Source organism: Sceloporus occidentalis, unplaced genomic scaffold (genome assembly GCF_023333645.1).
Source record: "Sceloporus occidentalis isolate IW3139 unplaced genomic scaffold, rSceOcc1.0.p SCAF_5, whole genome shotgun sequence".
Lineage (NCBI taxonomy): Eukaryota > Metazoa > Chordata > Lepidosauria > Squamata > Phrynosomatidae > Sceloporus > Sceloporus occidentalis.
Genome location: NW_028316985.1, coordinates 166,246,470 through 166,267,272, shown reverse-complemented (window position 1 = coordinate 166,267,272; position 20,803 = coordinate 166,246,470). Strand labels below are relative to the sequence as shown.

The 20,803-nt window shown below is 40.4% G+C and overlaps 1 protein-coding gene across 3 annotated transcripts in view; it reads right to left on the bottom strand.

The window, feature by feature from the left end:
- DDIT4L (DNA damage inducible transcript 4 like) overlaps positions 1-17,930 on the bottom strand; it is a 65,486-nt gene extending 47,556 nt beyond the window's left edge. For all 3 annotated transcript variants that reach the window (XM_089526072.1, XM_089526073.1, XM_089526068.1), the window contains exon 1: positions 17,630-17,930. The gene's annotated coding sequence lies outside the window, so the exon portion shown is untranslated. The remainder of the gene's footprint in view (positions 1-17,629) is intronic.
- Positions 17,931-20,803: the final 2,873 nt, after the last annotated feature.

The window sequence follows — 20,803 nt, the reverse complement described above, 5'->3', positions numbered from 1 at the left end:
AAAGAGCTATATGAAAATGTCCAGCTCATCTAGAAGAGACTCAGTTTGCTACAATTTGCAAGGCTGTCTGTTTGAATGACAAACTTTGAGCAATTGTGATCGACACTTTCTGCAAAATGCTCAGTGACATCAGCAGTGGCTATCCCTAGGTCTAATGTTTTGGTCTAGAAACATCAGAGCCTGGAAGAATCTTGAATAGGCAACCATAAAGATTTAGGAAGGCCCTTCCAGTATATCTCAGCATATCCTTGGACAGGCATATATGGGAAATAATATATCTACTCATGTATAAGTCGATCCCATGTATAAGTTGAAAGTAGTTTTTTGGGCCCAAAATTATTGATTTTGGTATGACTCATGGATAAGTTGAGGATAAAACTTATGAGCATGTAAACAAAGAATATAAAAAATGAAACAAAGGAAAATGATGCCAAAGAAGTTACAAAATTCTGGCAAGCATAACTGTTTGGGCTCACCCGAAAGGGTAGATAGATGAGGAGGGAACTACAATAAATGGTGGCTGTGTGATTTTTGGAAGTGGCAACATGGCATGGGCAGGGCTAAGAAAATATGCACATGTGAAAAAAGACATTAAGGGCAAAGCAAAGGAAACAGCTACCATGTTAGTAGTGATTACAGCCTTTAAGTTGAATGTGATAACTTTGTCTGATTTTAACCCAGAAAAGCTGACAGGCATACACAAATGTCTTATTTACATATTTCAAAGCCCTCATTGTTGGAATAACAATGCTGGAATCCCTTTCTCTGGGTAGAATGGCAAAAGGTGAGAAGTTAGTCCATCCTGAGAGCAGCTAAAAGAAGCACTATGCTCTTGGTTATCCTTAGAGGGGAAGTGCCAAGGAGCTGTCGCCACCACCATTTTCCTGCCCAGAAATTCAAAAAGGCTAGAAGCAGCACTGCGACAGAGAGAGTAGAAGGGGTCAATGCTGCTTTTAGGTTCTTCTGAGACAGACTAAGCGCTTGCCTTTTACCACTCTACTCAGAGAAGGGGATGGTTCCTTTTCTGATATGAGTTAAGATACAGTAGTTACATTGCCCTATGGATAAGCCGACCCACGTTTTTTGGAACATTTTTGACTAAAATTTCTAGATTTATACTTGGCTATATAGAATATGCTCCTTTGAGAGGCATACATATACAGTCATTAAACATTTAGAGATTTGATTATTCATGAATTACTGTATTTGCCATTGCCTCCACTGATAATAATAACAAAGGAGTCATATGCTCTGTATAACCCAGTCCTGGTCAGCAGTCTACCTGCAGCATTTTGGACCAGCTGAATTTCCAAACAATTTCTAAAGGTAACTCCATGTATGATATATAACAGTAATCCAAAAGGGAGGTAGTCAAGTCATGTTTTACCATGGCCAGATCTGACATCTCCAGGAATGGATGCAGCTGATTCACAAGTGCATGTGAGCTACTGCCCAGCACCAAAACATGGGGTTACACATTTGGGGATGATCCCAAGAGTATCCCCAAGCTTTGAACGTGGGATTTCAGGGGGAGAGTAACCCTGTCAAACACAGGATAAATCCCTGTTACCTGATCTGTCTCTTGACTGACTTAGAATACCTCTGTCTTATCAGTCTTGTCCAAATGTTTGTGTTTGGGGGTTGTCTGTGGGATTCTGAAGGACCAAGGTCCTCCCAAGGGCCACATGCAACCTGCAGGCTTCACAATCCCACTCTTACTCTGCAGCAACAGTTCCATGCCTTTGCTCTGATCTCTGCAGAGATGAATAGTAGGTTAAGACCATCTTTACTGTTAACATCAATTACTGTACATAGAAGAAGCATGCCTTGAGACAGGACCTAGCAGTCCTAGCAGGAAAGAGGTGTCCATATCGATTTCATACTCAGTCTACCAAATGCTCAAAACTAGATGCCTATCACTTATCAGATTCACATGAGAGCCTTTTACTGCTGCTGCCTAGCAAACATGATATACTGTAATAACATGAAGTGGCTCTCTCTATTTCCTTTTGCCCTCCTGGGATACAAGTACCTATAAATAAATGCTGGACCTCTAATCAGCTGCCTCAAATGAATGACATTTAACCTTTCCACCCTTTATCCAAATGCAAAGGGAATTAGCATAATTCCAAAGCTTGGGGAGGGATGTAGGACTGGAGAACAGTTCCCCACTTTTAGGAACTCTTAGAAAGTGAACAATAAATCACATTTGTCCACTTGTTCCCTCTGCTCCATTTCTTTCTCATCCTTTCATGGTTCCTCAGTCAGACCACAACTCCCAGGATGATATTTTGATTTGAGGAACTGTAGTCTTAAAAGTAGTAACATGCCGAAGTTCTGAAACGCAAGTGACACTCCTGATCCCACTTTTTCTTCTTCGCAGTAGGCTGCTTATTCAGGTTCAGGAACTGAAAGCAGCTTTACTGCTAGAGTGAGGCAAGGCAGCAATTTCATAGTAACTCTCTAACAGCCTCTCCAGGCTCTCTAAGATACCTCTTCTGCCCTGAGCATAAGCCCAAAGAACAAGAGTTAAGAATGACACTGGGCAAGAAAAGTCAAGTCCATTCTTCCTGGTTCCACCCAGAGACACTTAAGTTCTGTTGATTTCCAGGGGGCTCCTCCAGATGGAACAAAAGTTAGGAAGTTGTGTTATTTGTTGTTTTAGTTCTCAGTTTTTTTAAAAAAATCTAAATGGCATTTCTATTGTATTGCACTATTTTCTGCCAACATTTTTTCCAACCATTCTGTGAGTTTCTTTTTAATTATGAGACACATCAGAATAAAAGTTTCCTCCTCTTCTTCTCATTTCTTTTTTCTTTTCATTTTTGTAGAACATTAGTGCTATAGTGCATCAGTGAAAGGTACATCTGCCCTATAACACTATAACTCTAATAATTTTAAAAAAAACCTGAGAGAAGAGAACATTTGTCTGTCAGACCACATGTTCACTACAGAAAACCACACTCCTGGTTTGCTTTTTAAAAACTTTGGAAGAGTCTTAGTGGAGATGATTCCCTATGCTGTCCCTCCCCACTGTTTCAGCATTTTATTCTGCACCACCACTTTCTATACCATCATATTTATGCTGGCCAACAGAATCACAGCCTTTGTTCTGTATTTTGTTGAGCTGCCCCATGTATTTCAGTTGCAAGGCAACTCAGAGATCTTTTGTATAAATATATAATAACATTTATCCCCAATTCAGATAGCAATTAAAAATATAGTAAAATATAGTCTGGTGATTTTGTAAAATGTCATTCTTTCCATGCAATGGACAATGTTCAAATGCAAATTAAGAAGAAATATCCCATCCAAATCTGCTAATTACTGGTTGAATAAGTTTATTGGTTTCACTGCGAATGTCCCATTACTATTATCAGTTTTATAGTCTACCAGGTGTTACCACCTGGTGTTTAAGTCCATCACTGATTTAGGGGTGAAACAGATGGTCAAAAAGAGCCGGCTTCCCGGTGAACTGGGGATGTGGCATTCAGATAGCAGCATGCCCCCAGTCTGCCGGGAAGCCGCATAGCTGGCCGCACATGTGGCGGATCCATGGTGTTTTGGCAGTACAGCATTTACACATGCTGTGCCAAAGAAAGCTGAAAAAATGCCACCACAGCAGCAAAAGTGTCCTTTCCATGGCACAAAAAGGAGCAACTTTCATCTGATCCCTTTTGCAGCAAGAAAGGGCCAGGTTAGGGTCATGCCATGCGGTTGCTGTGGCCCCAACCTGGCGAGCAAAGGGACAGCAGCAAGCTGCCCCTTACCCACCCTCTGTTCCATCCCTTAGATGCCTTTCAAAGAATGTAGGAGAGCCAGTGCAGGATAATTAGATAATTTGGTGCATTCCAAGTAGTACTGCTTTTTGTAATCATCCTACTGTGATCCTATCTATGCTAATTTCATTCACATGTTTTGTTAGTCCATTTGGAATTGTTTACAGTGGAACCAGTTGTTTTCTTCCCATTCCCATTCCCTCTCCCCCTCCTCTTCTTCATGTGAACTGCAGTCCGTTACAGATTCAGCATCAGTATTTCAATATTATCAATATTTCTGTTCAATAGTTTTTCCATAGGTTAAAAGTAAAAATATTTAGATAACATGTAGGGCTTTAGTTTTGCATGCTTCTAATGAATCACCTATGGATATCAGATAACAGTGGATAGATGTTTTTCTAATCATCACATTTTGAAATTTTAGGGAATAGCAATTACTATAATAAATGTGCAGAAGGCCAGCTTTTTCCCATGAATTCAGATATACACAAAGGGGGAAAGCACAGCAAGATCATGAGAGGTTTTACCCTAAAATGAGGAAATAAATCTTGCATCCACTGAAGAGAAAATACAGATAGCATTAGAAAAATTAAAATGCTGTGAAAAGCATTTAGGGTATTAGTCATTACAAAATTCATCAAGGGAAATTATATGAGTGAAAATACTTTATTCTAATATTCCTGGATATTTTCCTGATTATAAGTCTATGATGTCTGCCAAATGGCTTAAATTGACCAAAGATGATAAAATTGTTTCATAAAAATCCTGAACTGCTTGGATACAAAGTGGGACAAACAGTCAACAGATAACTTGCCTTGAGACCAGTATGGATAGGTTTGGCTCATATTTTCAGAAGAGTTTTGGTAGAACAAGATAAAGTCTTATGGGTTTTATTTTTTCTTCAGATCTACCACTGAAGCATCAAAGTTTACCTGGAGACAAAATATCTTTTGATATCATCTTGTCCCTTCTCTTTGAAGGAGAGTAAATCTTCTTCACTGTAGTTTATCTGCACCATATATCTGAAATGAGAGCCAATGTTGTGTAGTGTTTGAGTGCTGGACTAGTATTCTGGGAGACCAGGGTTCAAATTCCCACTCAGCCATAGACATCCACAGAGTGGCCTTGGGAAAGTCACATTCTCTCTGCCTCAGAGGAAGGCAGTGATAAATTACCTCTGAATAAATATTGCCAAGAAAACTCCATGATAGGTTCATTTTAGGGTTGTCGTAAGTCAGAAATGACTTGAAGGCACAGAACAACAACAGCAACAAAACCAAGATAATAGTAACAGATTCCACACTATGATTTTTTTAGAGACTTTACCTTTTAAATATAATTTTCAGTTAAGCTAGCTATGTATAGCTCTGTAAAACAAACATATTGCTCACATTCATAAATTACATTGTGTATACATGTATATTTTTATCTTTATCCCAAAATATGGGATTTGGGGGCATCTTGTTTGATTTACATGAAAGGAAAAGCTTTTGAACCCTTTGTGAATTTTGTTGTGCATTTGGACCTTGGTTTAATTGTATAGCTTTACCATTTGAAGCAAGAATTTTATAGTAAAATGTTTGCATGGCTCCACATGTAGATATTTACATTGTACAATTCTGATGTATGATCTGGACCACAATGTAGTCCAAGTGAGATTTCAATCATGACTCTGACTCAATCAGAGCCCACAAAATGCAAAATGAGATATAGCAGGGGCTGCATGTTGTTTGCTGCCTCTCCCTCAGGTTCCTGGTCCTCTTCAGGCTTGGCCTTATTCTCAAGTGATCCTAGGGATCGCATTTCACATGTCTAAGAAACGTGGCAGCTGTTTTGCACCTGGCAATCACATTGCATCCCCTGTTTGTCTGAGGGGAAGTGGGGGGAAAGTATGCACTGCCATTGGATGTGCATAGGTACTTTTCAGCGGAGAGAAGAATATGTGTAATTGCCAAACTTGGAAGCAAGCCAAGGCAATTTTGAATAACACCTCTATTTTTATGAACAGGGACATACGATCTTCATCAGTTGGGGCTGCAGGTCATTGTGACCTTCAACAGACTCATCCTGGCACCATTCTGCTGAATTGAACAGCACGTACTGAACTTACTGGGCTGGCAAGAACAAACAGAACCTTCTGTCTTTCTAGAAATGGGCATGGATTCATCCCAAAGGATTAGCAAGAAAACTCATGTGCTCCTCTTTGGAATGAGAGCATAATTATGTGTGTGTGTGTGTGCACCCAGATGCAAGGATGTTAAGTACCTGTTCAGGAGTGATAAAAGTAAAGGCTCAGTGGAGAAGCCCAAGCTCAAGTGTCTAAATTGAAGTAGTTTCTTGAATTCTGGACAACATTATTATGAATTTTGAACTTAGGGAGTGCTTAAGTGCACTGATAAGCGGTATAGAAATGTACCTGCTATTGCTACCTGCTATTATTCTTTCATACAAGCATCTAGCATGTATAGACCAGAATTGTATATGTTAGTGATTCCCAATGTATGGTTCTCCAGATGCTTTGGACTTTAGCTCCCATAACTCCTGGCTGTTGGCCAAGTTGACTGCAGCTTCTGGGATCTGAAGTCCAAAACAAATGGAGGAAAAAATCTGAGAGCCACTGCTGTATGGCACATGATTTTAGCATCCGGTAAGGTCTGCATCATTATTCTGCAAATAATCTTTGCTCAAATGCTTAAAGCTAAGATGCTTCTGGTGAAGAAGGGCAAGGATTGTCAATTAATAGCCTCCCAGATGTTGCTAGACTGAATTCCAATCATCAGTCACCACTTGAATATATTGGCTGGGGTTGATGGATGTTGTTGTCTAATAACATCTACAAGTTATCCATCCCTGAAGCAGTGGAGTCACTAGGGTTGGTGTCACCTCGTGCAGTAACTCATGGTATAATCCACCCATTGACCTCCTCCCACACCACATCATGCAGAATCCTTAGTAATATTTTTTGTACTAAAGTTATTCATAAATCAAAATTCCAGTTAGTCACGGAATATTAATGGTAATAATTGTGACATAGGCAACTAGCAAAATTAAAATTATCCCTTTAAATTACAATATCATACACACAGGGTAAAAGTATAGTGCATAGTTTCATGTTGTTAAAGTGAACATTTGATAAGATGTGATGTTTTTAAATAAAATTTTAAAATTTCATTCAAATTCAAATTGAATTTAAATTTACATTTATTTAAAAGTTAAAACAAAATTTAAAAATGATACGTTTTAAAAAAATAAGTTTTTTTTAAAATCAAAATTTAAAAATCATTTTTTAACAAAAGTTTTAAACCTGGGGCCTCTCTTTTCTCCTCCCATTGAGCCTCACTCCATTCAGCCATCTCTTCAGCAATTTAAAGGAATACAGGTGAACATCCCAGCATGTTTATTCCCAAAGATAGAGGTTTAGGGAGCAGTGGTGTCACCTCTCCCTTAGAGTGTCACTTTGCATGGTCAACTGGCATGACCAGTATGTAGTAGGTCATTGCTGTTCATCCTGAAATATATTAGTCAGTAGTTTGTAAAAAATAAAGTAATATAAGAAAGTAACAGTTTAAATCTTTGACACACACAAAGAAATATGCTCTGTAATGTTAAACCAATTAATAGAATAGGCAAATTGATTTGGAAAATTTAACTGACTAAAGAGTATTTTTTTTAGCAAGGACATAGGAAGCTGTCTTATACTGAATGATGCCATGTAGGCCAGAGATGTCAACACTGACTGGTCACAGTTCTCTGGCATTTCAGGCAGGACTTTCACTGCCTTTCCTGACTTTAAGCGTAAAGAGCATGGGCTCTACCACTGAACTACAATCTTTCCTCAAATGCATATAAAAATGCACTTTTGAATCACTGCAAGCATTAAATGAAGCATCCTCCTTTTTGTCTCTGAAGGAAAGGAATGCCTCGTATAAGATGTCTACGGTGTTGGTTGTGTGTATCATCTAGAAAGTAAGTAAGTAAGTCAGTTTCTTTCTTGTTTCAGAAATGTTAATAAAACTTTTTTAAAAAAGAAAATATGGCTGGAATTCTGTGGGTGAGATAGGCAGGCATTATACCTATGTGTTTCCTTTTGAGGTTGTTGCACAAAGGGGCAACCTGTGGACTTTATCACATGGGAGGCATACCATAAGTAAATCATCATGGAGCTGCCATTTGGCAGTAACTGAAGATCCTGTTATTACCAAGGATGCTTTACTCATGGGAGAAGCAATCCCTGACACCTCCATGATGATTTACTGATGGGAGAAGCACATGGGGTGTGAACCCTGATCATGCTTCTTTCACAGTTTCTGAGGATTTCAAGGTGATTTACTCATGGTAAGCCTCCCATGTGATAAAGTCCTTTGTCTCATTCACACAATGTTTGCTCATGGGCACAAACTATTGTTCTTCTCTGGTGCATCCTCTCATGATCACATTCCAGGGGAGGGTTGGATGCAACCAATAAAATATTTCTGCAGATGGTCACACAGAGAAAATGTCATCGTATCAGACCTCCAGAGGATACTTGGGAGGCCTGAATAGTTTATTGGATAGTCCCAATTAGAGTAGACCAGACACACACATGACTCTTGGGAGGCCTGAATCCTATTGGCTAGAGAAAACCACAAAGTTGATGCACAAAGAAAACATTATCCTCACTGAGTTCTAGAGGACCCTGAGAGGTCTGAGCAGATGCCCACCTTGTTTGTGTGTCTGGCTGCAGAAATGCAAGTGGACTTTGCCTATCTGCCCTCACTCTTCCCCAGCCACTAAATAGCTGTCTGGTTGGGAGAGTACACACCAGAATAGCAGGTTGTGTGCCCATGGTGGGGGAGCAAGAACTTTATGCTTTACCAGAACAATGCAGGTACTCAGCCATTGTTTTTATTTACATTTGTCAACATATGCAATTTGACTGATTAGTTGCTCAACCAACTGTAACTAATCCATTTAAAACTATTTTGAATGGCAACTCCTATCTTTCTGTCAAATCCGTCTGTTCAGCCATTTGTCTATTGAGACTCAATATAACTATTGAGTCATATTGAGACAATTGAGATTGCTTGCTTGAAAATGCTTGATGAATATTGGTGAGAATTCTCTTAATGTACATACTATCTTAGGCATTGTGCAAGGATGTATACAGTATCCCTTTGCACAACACCTCCCCATCAGCTGCACCATAGCAGCCAGACACCAACTGGGCACAACTCTGCCCTGACCAGAACATCCACTGATTGGCCGTATGGGTGCATCCTGCCACTATTCAGCTGCCATTGCACTGCTGAAGAAGGAACAGACTTCACCTTTTAGATATCCAGTGGAGCTATGCTGCTGGAGCTTTATACGCTGTCAGTATCCAATAGGACTTTGGTGGTATGGTACCTTCACCTCTCCAGATGTTGCTTGACTCCAGGTCTGATCATTGCCAGTGATGCAGTGAAGTCTTAATGGTCAGGAAATATCTGCAGGGCCAGTCCTCATTTACAATAGCGTTGTAAGTTGGGAAAGCATCAGTCTTATATTGGAGTTGTTTTTGGTAGCCTGAAATTAGGAAACTTATGGCAGAGGCAAGAGTCAAATAGGGATTTCTTGATTCATAGCTACTGTGTTGCACCAGCCTTATACATCTGAGCTGGCTGCAATTGATCAGTTCTTAGAGAATGTGGTCATCAATCCTGCTATCTTTCACATGCTAAGGGAGTGTGTAGTAGTTTGAGTCAATTCCCTTCTGTTATTTAAGCCACAGTGAAAGATGGCTCTGGGTCTCAGACTACTGAAAGCAGTACTATAAGATTACTGCTGCTGGCAATATGGATATACCTAATGTAGGCCAATCAGTTCAGAATGGCACACAGCCATGTAGGTATCAGAGAAACTCCTGCCGTATGCAAACTGAATATTGTCATTTAAGTGTCAAACCCACCCAAAAGAATACAGGTGCACCAAACATCTATCTATTTCAGTTTCAGAGATAAACATTGTGGTTTGGGAATTGGAAATGCTTTCTGAAAAAACAAAACAAAAAAGCTTCATTTATATACCGCTTCATACTGAACTAACAGTATCTAAGCAATGTGAAGTCGAAGGCTTTCATAGCTGGCATCCATAGGTTTTTGTGGGGTTTTTGGGCTATGTGACCATGTTCCATAAGAGTTTATTCTTGACGTTTCACCAGCATCTGTGGCTGGCATCTTCAGAGAATGCTAACCTGGAAGAGAGTGGGTATATACACACACACACACACACACACACACACACACACACACACACTGTGTGACCCTGGGTGAGGAGGAGTGATTCCCATGTTAATTTGTGTATCGTTCTGTTGTTGATGGCCTCCTCAGGGTGGGAGGATATGCAAAAGAGGATTAGTGTCTGCTAATTGGTGATGATTGTTTGCTGGGGAAGCCTCTGACCCTGAGTGGTTTCTCATTTGCATTTACTGTGGCTGGCATCTTCAGACAGGGATGCCATATCCTGCCTGTAAGCGGGACAATCCCTGTTTGGGCGGTGCCATCCCGGTCCCGGTCGGCGCCAAAACCGGGACGGCACCACCCGCGGCCACCTCTGCCCCTGTGTGTGCCACGGGGTCCTCCAAGGCCTTGCTGAGGCCTGGGAGCGCTCTCTGTGGTCGGAGCTCCGGCCGCGGAGATGCTCTTTCCCAGGCCCCAGAGAGGCCTTGGAGGCGGCTCCGCAATCGCGGAGTCCTCCAAGGCTTCGCCGAGGCCTGGGAGGAGGAGGAGGCCGCTTGCCACCACGGTGATGGCCGCGATGACGGGCGGCCCCTGCGCCCCTTCCCAGCCTGAGAGGAGGCCGAGGCTTCCTCCCAAGCTGGGGAGGAGGACAAGGTTTAAAAATGTAGGACCTTTTTTTTTAATTTCCTGGCCAGGAAATTTATAAAAAAAAGGTCCTACATTTTTAAACCTTGTCCTACATTTGTCCCTGTTTGGAGGTCCTCAGGTATGGCAACCCTATCTTCAGAGAATACTGGCATGGAAGAGAGTGGGGTATATATACTGTTGGTTGAGAGAAAGTGATTTACATGTTAATCTGTGTATTGTTCTGTTGTTGAATGGCAAGACCTCAGGGTGTCTATTTAATTAATGATCCATTGTTTGCTGGGAAAGTCCCCTCACTCTGGGTGGTTTTCATTTGCATTTTCTGGGTCTTGATTTTGGTGTTTTTCAGGATGGGTAGCCAAACTTTGGTTATTTTAAGGGTTTCTTCTTTCCTGTTGAGGTTGTCCAGGTGTTTATGGATTTCAATGACTTCCCTGTGCATTCTGAACTGATAGTTGTTGGCATGGTCCAGAATTTCAGCGTTTTCAAACAGCATTTTTTGCCCAGGATGGTTTATAACAGGGTCTGCTACTGCTGCTTTTTCTGGGTGACCCAGTCTGCAGTGTCTCTCATGTTCCTTGATTTGTGTTTGCATATACCCCAGTTTTTCATGCCAGCATTCTCTGAAGATGCTAGCCACAGCTGCTGGTGAAATATCAGGAATGAATTTCTAGAACATGACCTCTTAGCCTGAAAAACCCACAAAAAAACCTTCTGACCTCGTTTGCTGTCTATTCAGCTGCTTATTCATTCTTTGATTGGCATGTGCTTACCACCTCTTTTAAAAACCAATCTTCCTCTGGTGAATAGTGAGTAGTGTGATGATACAGTAGAACCCACATTGAGAAAGGACAATTATTTTGTGTTGCCTTCACTCTGAATGGGCAATTTTGCCCTTTGAAAATTGCCCTCTTTTGGCTGAATCATAAAGTAAACATTGATATAGCAATGTCCCATCTCAAAATAAATTATCATTGAAAGTTGCATTTTAATAAATAATTTGGATAAAGAGATGAAGAATAGGCTAAAGCCAGTTGTGAAGACTACTGGGGTTTCATATATAGGGTGGCCACATGGCCTTCTTAGTTGAAGAGTAGTCAGAGGACAATCCTCTGTTTAAAGGCACTCTTTGTTTGCAAGGCCATCCAGTCCAAGGCCAAATAAAAGCTAAATAACAATAAGAAAGGAGAACAGCAAGTGCTATTAAGTTGCACATCTACAGTGTACATTATATTTATATTCCAAATCAGAATAATACTTTCTAACTTTGGAAGTAAATATATAAATTAGAATATTTAGTTTTTGTGCACATCACAATCCTCTTTGTCCCCCCCCCCCTTTTTTTTTTTAAATAAAAAATAAAGAATTTATCAGTGGCCACTGTATTAAATCATGCCCTCTTCTTTGATCCATGCTTCTATTGCTGCTTTCAAGGGAAAAAAAGAGAAAGTGTAGTGACAGGAACTTCATTTTCTGCCTTATTTAAAGAAACAAGGCACAGAAACTAAGTAGATGTAGGCCAGGTCAGAGCTTAGAAAATGTATTTTGTTGAATTACAACTTCTAGAATCTGCCAGCTGGCATGGCCAGTGACATTGATGAGTGGGAGTTTGGGAATGATATAGCTCCCCTACAAAGTTGGAAGCTCTGGGCTTATGTTAGTATGGAGCTGAAGGTGGACAAGATTAAACTGGGTAACATAATTCACAGCAGGTTTCAAAGGCATACTTTGGAGTACATGAATTGAAATTAACCTAATAAAAAAAGAAACAAACAAAAATAGGAAGGAAGGAAGGAAGGAAGGAAGGAAGGAAGGAAGGAAGATGGAGAGTGAATACTTTTGCTAAGAGTTTATCTGCACTACACAGTTACAGTAGTATTATGCCATTTGCCATAGCTATAGCCTATGGAATTCTGGGATTTTTAGTTTGGTGAGCTACTTAGATTTCTCAAGTGTTCATGTGTTGTACTTCAGGGGAATGCACCCCTGCTCTTTATTATCTCACTGAACAACAGGTAGCTGGATTTTATAGCATGTTGCCATGGCAGTTAAAGGTAAGAAACTGCTGTAACTGTGTTTATCTGGTTACAAAGCAAATCCCCAAACTCAAAAGGTTGATCCATGTAGAATCTGATGGAGCTAATTTGGTTCTGAACACATGCCCAAAGAATTCACTGTCCCTTTTGCTGTGTGTGTGGGGAGGGGGGCACTATAAAGCCAGGATCTGAGCCTTCCAAAATCATCAGGTTGATACACCAAATAAGGAATTCCTAAAGAGGAATAAAGGAATACATTTCCAAACCTCTGGATGTCTGTTCTGGACCACAAACTATTTATCTGGAATAGTCTGGAACATTTAGTTCTTCAGCATCTGTAGCAGCCAAACTGACATACCACACAGAAGAACTTGAAGGGATGGACCAACAAACCTCTCAAAAACTAATCTTCAAAGTCAGAGTTTATGTATTTAAAGAGAGCGGTGTTGGGGAAATTGCAGTATAGAGCACTTCTGTGAATAACTTTTGCGTTACCTTGGAACGTCAACACCTTATTTGTAGTCCAGTTTGTTTTGTAACCTGAAGAGTTGTCTCAATCCATGCAGCCTTATAATGAAATATTTCAAAGAATCAGTAGAGTCTGTTCTTATATCCAAGGGCACCCAGTAGGTTTCATGGCCAAGCTGGAAATTGAACCATGGCCTCCAGAGTCGTAGTTCAATACTCAAACCACTATGCCACATGGTTTCTGTTTCTAAAATCCTTGTTTTCAATAGTGTATATGGTGCTGATTGAGATTGCCAATTTTTAATTAAAGACTTTGCATCTATTACTATTACTATTATGTTTATGTTTATTTATACCCCCTTCCTCCCAGTACAGGGACTCAGTGTGGCTTTAACAGCTATCTGGTACACAGGTTCGACATGCCCCTTTCCAAATTGGGAGTAGCTGTACTTAATTGAATCTGGAGGAAAAAGGAAAGTGAGAAAAGAGGAAAACTGCATTACTGGTGGATTGACTCAATCAAGTCAGTTGCAGCACCTCTGTGTTTTACAAAATCTGAGCAGAGCTGTTAATAAGCAGCAGTCTTCGAGGTCTTCTGTTCACAGAGTTGCCATAGGTTGAAGCTGACTTAAGAGCAATTAACAGCAACAAAAGCAACTGAATGTCTGGATGTGCCCTGAGACTAATCCTATGGCAAATCCCAAAAACCATGTGGAATTCCATACGTACAACAAGTCTGAATATGAACATCTCTGGTTTGAGTGCTATACAGGAAAATCAGCAAATGCTCCTGTGGCTGCAATGTTGTTTATCCAAGGGTTGTATTTATTACTACAACATTGCAGCTCATGTTTCACTTGAATTTTCAAGAGCCTTGCCAAAGATATTGGGGGCAAAACAAGGTCTGAAACCACCTGCTGCTACATGTATCTCAAAATCCACTGTCCTATTTTTATCATAACTTGCAGCTTGGCTAGGCAGTGGTTAGTCCGTGGTTGACTGACTTAAATTTCAACCTGGAGAAAGAAGGAATGTTGCTACTTATCATAGCAATATGTGCAAATATAAAGATCTCCTGTGGGAAAAACCTATACTCCCTTCCCAAAAATGTTTAGTAGAGGGGAAAAGATGGGAGAGAGTTGCAGGTTAATTTGATGCAGGTATTTGAAGATTCATGGTCCAGAGGTAATAATAGTACTAAAATAATCTCTTGTTTATCATCTTGCTGCATTTACAAAGTAGGTTGTAGACATGAGTTTCAACCTTTCCCAAATTTAGGCTGATATCTAAAGAACACTTCAAAGTTAAAAAAACAACAACAACAGCATGGGTTCTGTGCGTCTGTGTTTATTTCTGACATGTCATTATCACATGCTGATTTTGAAATATAGCAAGATTTTGTTGAAAGAGCTAGATGCAAATGTTCTCTCAACATTTCCCCAATACTTTTATTTTATTTTATTTTATTTATATGCTTCTTTTCTCCCAAATTAAACAGAAGGTGTCTCACAAAAGATATGATTTTCCCCCCTGAGGTGATCCCCTGAGCTGTAAAAAACTTATATTTGTCAAATAGCATGGGATTTTCGTCACCTATGTTTCTTCCATTTAGATAATTTTTGGTGACTGGCCATTGTTAGGTAGCTAAGGGCTCAATTTGCAACTTTGACCAATAAAGGCAAGCACATATCTCTGAGGAAACTGTAATGGGGGAGGAAAAATGGGTTACACATTTTCCTTAACATGGAGTGAGAACTTTTATCTGAATTTCATGGGGTTCCTTTGGGGCTTACCATAGCAGTAAGCCCCAAAGTAGCACAGCTTCCTTTCCCTCCTTAAGGTTTCAATTTTTGTTGTTTTTGCTACAGCCGGGTTGGGAGCCTGGGCACCATGTTGCATCCTCCAATATATTCTGGACCTAGCATTTTTCCATGACATCATGGGAGCAGTTGGGAGGAAGGCAACTGCCACAAGTAGTAGTGAGAATATTTAGACAAAGTTCTGCATATCACTAGTCTTTCTGAGAGGTGTGTGTGGTAGCAAAAGAGGAAGAACCATTTTCTGACAAAAAAAAGCTTTTTAAAAAAATTATTATTATTAACTCTGATCTTTATGGTACTTCAGGAAGATTTGCAAGTGAGGATCCTTCCCACTGGATAAACACAACTGATTCCTTTGCTTACTGCTCTCCGCAAATCATTTTAACTGTAGCAGATTCTGTTTTAGTAGTATCCTTGATTTTAATACACCCCTAAATAAGTTTAGATTTCAGAATGCAAAATGGTTATTTAAATATGCCAACAATCTGCTCTGCAAAGCAGCTTCAAGTGTGTCCTAACAGGTAGTATATATAAAGTATGCTTTTGGGTTCAACCTAGTTGCTATAAAATTACCACAGCTAAAATTAGGTTCCTGGATATTGAACACGAGGTTTGTGAGTGATCCTACGCAAACTGGAAGACTGCCGTAATAGCATAGCTTTTGGCATTGAGGCATGAATGAGGCAGGGGCAGTCCCTTTCCTTCCTTGTAAATGCTTCATCTTAACAGCTGTATCTGTACTGGTACAGTGTTTACTACAGACTTAAATTATTTTAACAGTTGCTCACTCTCACCTGAAAATCGTGGGAATTGTAGTTCTGTACACAAACCTGGGCTTTCAGAAAAGCAGTTCATAGCTTCCTCACAAAACTACAGCTCCCAAAATTCTTTAGCCGAACCTCTAACAAATTACTAGAGAATGTTTGTTCATTTATTTGTTATATTTCTAACATTCTTCTATGGTGGGATTATAAGACACCTTTCCAACAGGTTTTTTTTAAAATTACCAATAGAATGTTGGTTTGAATGTTGCAGGGACGTAATTATATGTATTAAATATAAAAACTATTAAAATACTACTAACACTGTAGAACCTATTGGCTGAGATCCTACTTTGGAAAGAAGGAGTATAACATTACACGTACAGTTACAAAGCAGTTGTGCAATGCTGCCTTGTTATAGTGAATGACAATGTTGCACAACAAAATGTTCACGCATTCCCTATATTGTTGTTGTGTGCCTTCAAATTATTTCTGAGTTATGGGGACCCTAACGTGAACCTAACACTGGATTTTCTTGGCAGAATTTATTCAAAGGGAGTTTGCATTTGCCTTCCTCTGAGTCTGAGAGAGTGTGACTTGCCAAAGGTCACCCAATAGGTTTCCATGGCTGAGCAGGGATTCAAATCCTTTTCTCCCAGTGTCATAGACCAACATTCAGGGACGTAGCCAGGATTTTAGGAAGGGGGGGGGGGTCCAGACTAAGTGCCACCATTATATTGGGGCTTGGGTGCGGTGGCGCAGCAGCATGCACCATTCATTTTTCTAACGGAAGGGGGGGTCCGGACCCCAAGAACCTCCCCCCGGCTACGTCCCTGCAACATTCAAACCAACATTCCAGCATGCTGGAAGTCTCCATACCCAATGTATAATGTGCAGTGAAGTGCATGCTTGACTATGTGCAGTTCACAATGATCATCCATGGGCAATGCACAAACATGAGTAACTGCATTGTATGTGCAGTTCCATTCCTGCAACAGAATTTGTCTGTTCCATCTCAGACAAAAATGTCCATTTGCTTCCATTGGGGAGCTTAAAGGTAAAGTGGTACCTATTTATCTACTTGCATTTGCATGCTTTTGAACTGCTAGGTTGGCAGAAGCTGAGGCTAGTGACATGAGCTCACCCCGTCATGTGGCACTTGGGCCATGAACTACCAACCTTCCACTCTCCTGATCATAAGAAATGGCGTCTAAATCACTAAGCCACTGCATTCCTCTATTGGGGAGCTTACACAGCATAAAACACCAACAGGATTCTGGCCATCATTAACAATACATTGCAACAGTTTAAAGCTCAATAATAAGCCCAGCCTGTTCATTTAAAACCCCTATCCATAAGAGGCAGGCAGTTACTGAAGGCCTCTCTGGACAGATAGGTCTTTGCCTGACAGGGGGAAAAAAAGCTGGGAGGGAGCAAGGGTATAACTGAAAAGGCTGAATGAAGTGTGTAACTGAATAACGTGCCTGGGAGACAACTGGAAGTGAGGACACAAGTTTTATATTTTCATATTGCATTAAACATTTTGTTGTCAAGTGCCTTCAAGTTGTTTCTGACCCTATCATGGGGGGGGGTGCTTTTCTTTGTTCAGGAGTGTGTTTGCCATTGTCTTCCTTTGAGGCTGAGAGAATATGACTTGCTCAAGATCACCTAGTGTGTTTCTGTGGCTGAGAGGAGATTTAAACGCTGGTCTCTTGGAGTCTTGGTCTAACACGCAAACCCTACACCATCATTACTCTCACCACAATACATTGCCAGAGTGACTGTTAACCACAGTTTAGCTGGAATTTATGAGATAACATAATTACAGTAGCAAAAAGAATATGTATTTACAAAGCAATCTTTAATTGCTCCAGGCACTTCCCCCAAACAATTATTACATTTATTAACTACATTATATCTTACCTTTTGGCCAATAGCAGCACTCAAGGTAGCTTGAGGAATCACAATAACAATTCTGTAAAGGCAGCCTGTGACATTAATCTCATGTTCGGAAGCAGGGATTAAAACTTTTCCAATGCCCCATGTTAATTTGCCTTATGGCACTCAGCACAGAGTTTAGGTCAAACTGAGATATGAACTACTAAGCTTGGACTACAATGTCCATGTGTGCCATGATGGTATATTATCTCCAGTATCAGACACAGTATGCCTCTGTCTTTCTCTTGCTGAGGAACCTGAGTACGAGGATCCTGTTTGCACTCATGTCTTGCTTCTGCATTTCTCATAGGCTCCTGGCTGACCACTATTTGTGAAACAAATATTAGGACAGGGATGGTCAGGGATCTGATGTTGTAATGACCCTAAGCCACTCCTTCATTCAATTGAAGGAAGATGAGCTGTCCACTTGAAACCACCACCACCCGATATCCCACATATTCCCAAGGGAACCAGTTCGAGAAGCAGGTGGAAACACAGCTATGTAGAGGGAAAGGAGACGCAGGAAGATGTATTTTGTAAATACAGACTCAGCTCCGTTCACAGAAAGAAAGTTAGGATCTGAACTATATCCTTCTATCCCTAGGTTGCACTAGCTTTCTGTAACAGAAAGGAGACTATCACTTTGCTGAAATACAGCTGCATCATCAACATAATGGCAAGCCATTTCTTCTAAACTGGCCGCCAAAGCTGGAGTATGAGAAATGTAATTGAAAATCTCTTTCACACACAACAATCAATAGTTTCACATTGCCAAAATTGTTGCAGAGATTAATCATCTCCTGCTCCATCTTTTATTATGGCCATGGTGCAGTCAATTAAAAAGCATATATATGCTTCCCAAAATGTTTGCTCAGAACCTGTCCTACATTAGATGGAATAATGTTGGTTGCTGATTTGATCTTTGCAGTTTGATGGAAACAAACCAGATCTTCACTACTGGATTAATGAGCAGTTCAGAATATACCAACTCTTCATATTTTGCACTTTCTTGAATTTTGTGATGCAGTTCCTTACTCAGACCTTCTCTCAGTTGTGTATATATTTTGGGATGAATTCATTTGTAAGGATTTCAGGGTGGGCTTTTTTTGCAGGCAAATTCTTCAGCATGCCTGAGCTATTGTCTTTCTGTTGGATCTCTCTTCTCTGTGGTCTGAGATTTTTATTTTTATTTGGTTCTAGCTAACTGCTAAATGGAGAGTTGGTGTGGTTAGGCTACAAGACTAGAACCAGGGAGACCAAGGTTGAAATACCCACTGAGCTGTTAAGCCTGCTGGGCAACCTTGGGTCAGACATTACCTCTTAACCTAACCTACATCACAGAGTAAACTTGCATGCCCCCAAAATGGGGAGAGGAGAGACTCATGTACATCCATCTTGGGTCTTAACAATAAATTATAGCTGGAATGCATAGGGGCCATGAAAGTCCCCCAGTCCTCATGTACCAGGCAGCAGCCACTGCAAGCAACAGGGGATCTGCTCCTCTGTTGATCCAGAAGCAGCTGTGTGACGTTTCACTTTCTTTGTGCAAGTGACCGCCAGTGTGAGGTGGAATTGCGATAGGGACCCTATGTCTGGCTGTTACACCAGAGATCATTCATAAAAGGGGTGTGAAAATGTCTGTCAGCTGTTTCCTCATCAGCAGAGGAACCGAACCCCATCAGTCACAGTGGTTGCTATCCAGTAAGTGAGGATTGGAGTTGGGCTGGCAGACAATCCTTAGCTACAGAACAGGGGCAGGTTATAGAGATCACACAATGCCCCTGTTGAAACAGCTCCACTGCCTGCCAGTCTGTTTCCAGGCACAATTCAAAGTGCTGGTGATGACCTATAAAACCCTATACGGTTCAGGTCCAGGCTATTTGGCAGACTGTATCTCCTTATATGAGCCGGCCCACGCTTTGAGATCATCAGAGGAGGCCCTTTTCTCCATCCCACCACCATCACAAGCACAGTTGGTGGGGACATGAGAGTGGGCCTTTTCCATGGCTGTCCTAGATTCTGGAACTCCCTGCTCAGGGAGGCCAGGATGGCCCCTTCTTTGTTATCCTTCTGCCGGCAGACTAAGACCTACTTTTTTAGATAGGCTTTTAAAACAGAAAGTTTTTAAGGGGTGCTGTTATATTGTTTTAATGTATTTTAATCATTTAAAACTTGATCTTAGCATTGAATTTGTTTTAATTATTGTAGCAATTTAATTCTATTTTAATATATTATTTTTGTATGTTTTTAACTGTATGGTGTTTTTTCAGTGTTGTAAGCCACCCTGAGTACCAGCCTTGGGAGAAGGGTGGAAAATAATAATAATAATAATAATAATAATAATAATAATAATAGGTGGTTACATAGCTAAGTAGGTGTCACAGAATCTTGGGCTGCATTCCTTACTAAATATAATACAGTCGGCCCTGGATATCATCGGATTTTTTAATCCATGATTTCAAGCCTCCACAGCTTGAAAATATTTTAAAAATATGTATAAATTCTAAAAGTAAATCTTGCTCTTGTCATTTTATATATGGGACACCATTTTACTATGTCATTGTATTTAATGGGACTTGAACATCCATAAATTTTGGTACCCATGGAGGTCCTGGAACCAAACCCCAGTGGATACCAAGGGCCTACCGTAGATAAATGAAATGCTGTTATTCTGTGCTGTAGTTAAACCTTATATTGTAGAGAATTTTTTTCATTCTGATATTACTACTCACACTCCCTTTTCATTCTCTGTGTTCTGCACAGTCTGAGGAACAGAGGTGAATTTAATTCCACATTGTTCACTTCCTTAATGCCATCCACCCACTATCTCTTTTGTGAAATCCATCAGATATGCTGTTTGTGCATATTCTAGAATAATTAACACCGCTTGGAAAGCACAGGGAAACAGCCTATTTGCACAGCAGACCAGGCTAAGCAAAGAGAGGATGCATTTGCATAATGGGTACTGCTTGGCTCAGTTTAACAGCTGGCTCTGAATACCAACTATACATGAGTGCTCACATCCTCAAAGTCATTACTGAGAAGAACAGAATGGGTCAGGTGTCTCATTTCAACATAATGAAAGATGCTTGGGAAATACAGCTAGGACATTCCAACTATTCTTCCCTTTTCTAGACACTTTCCATTAAGAAAAGAGAA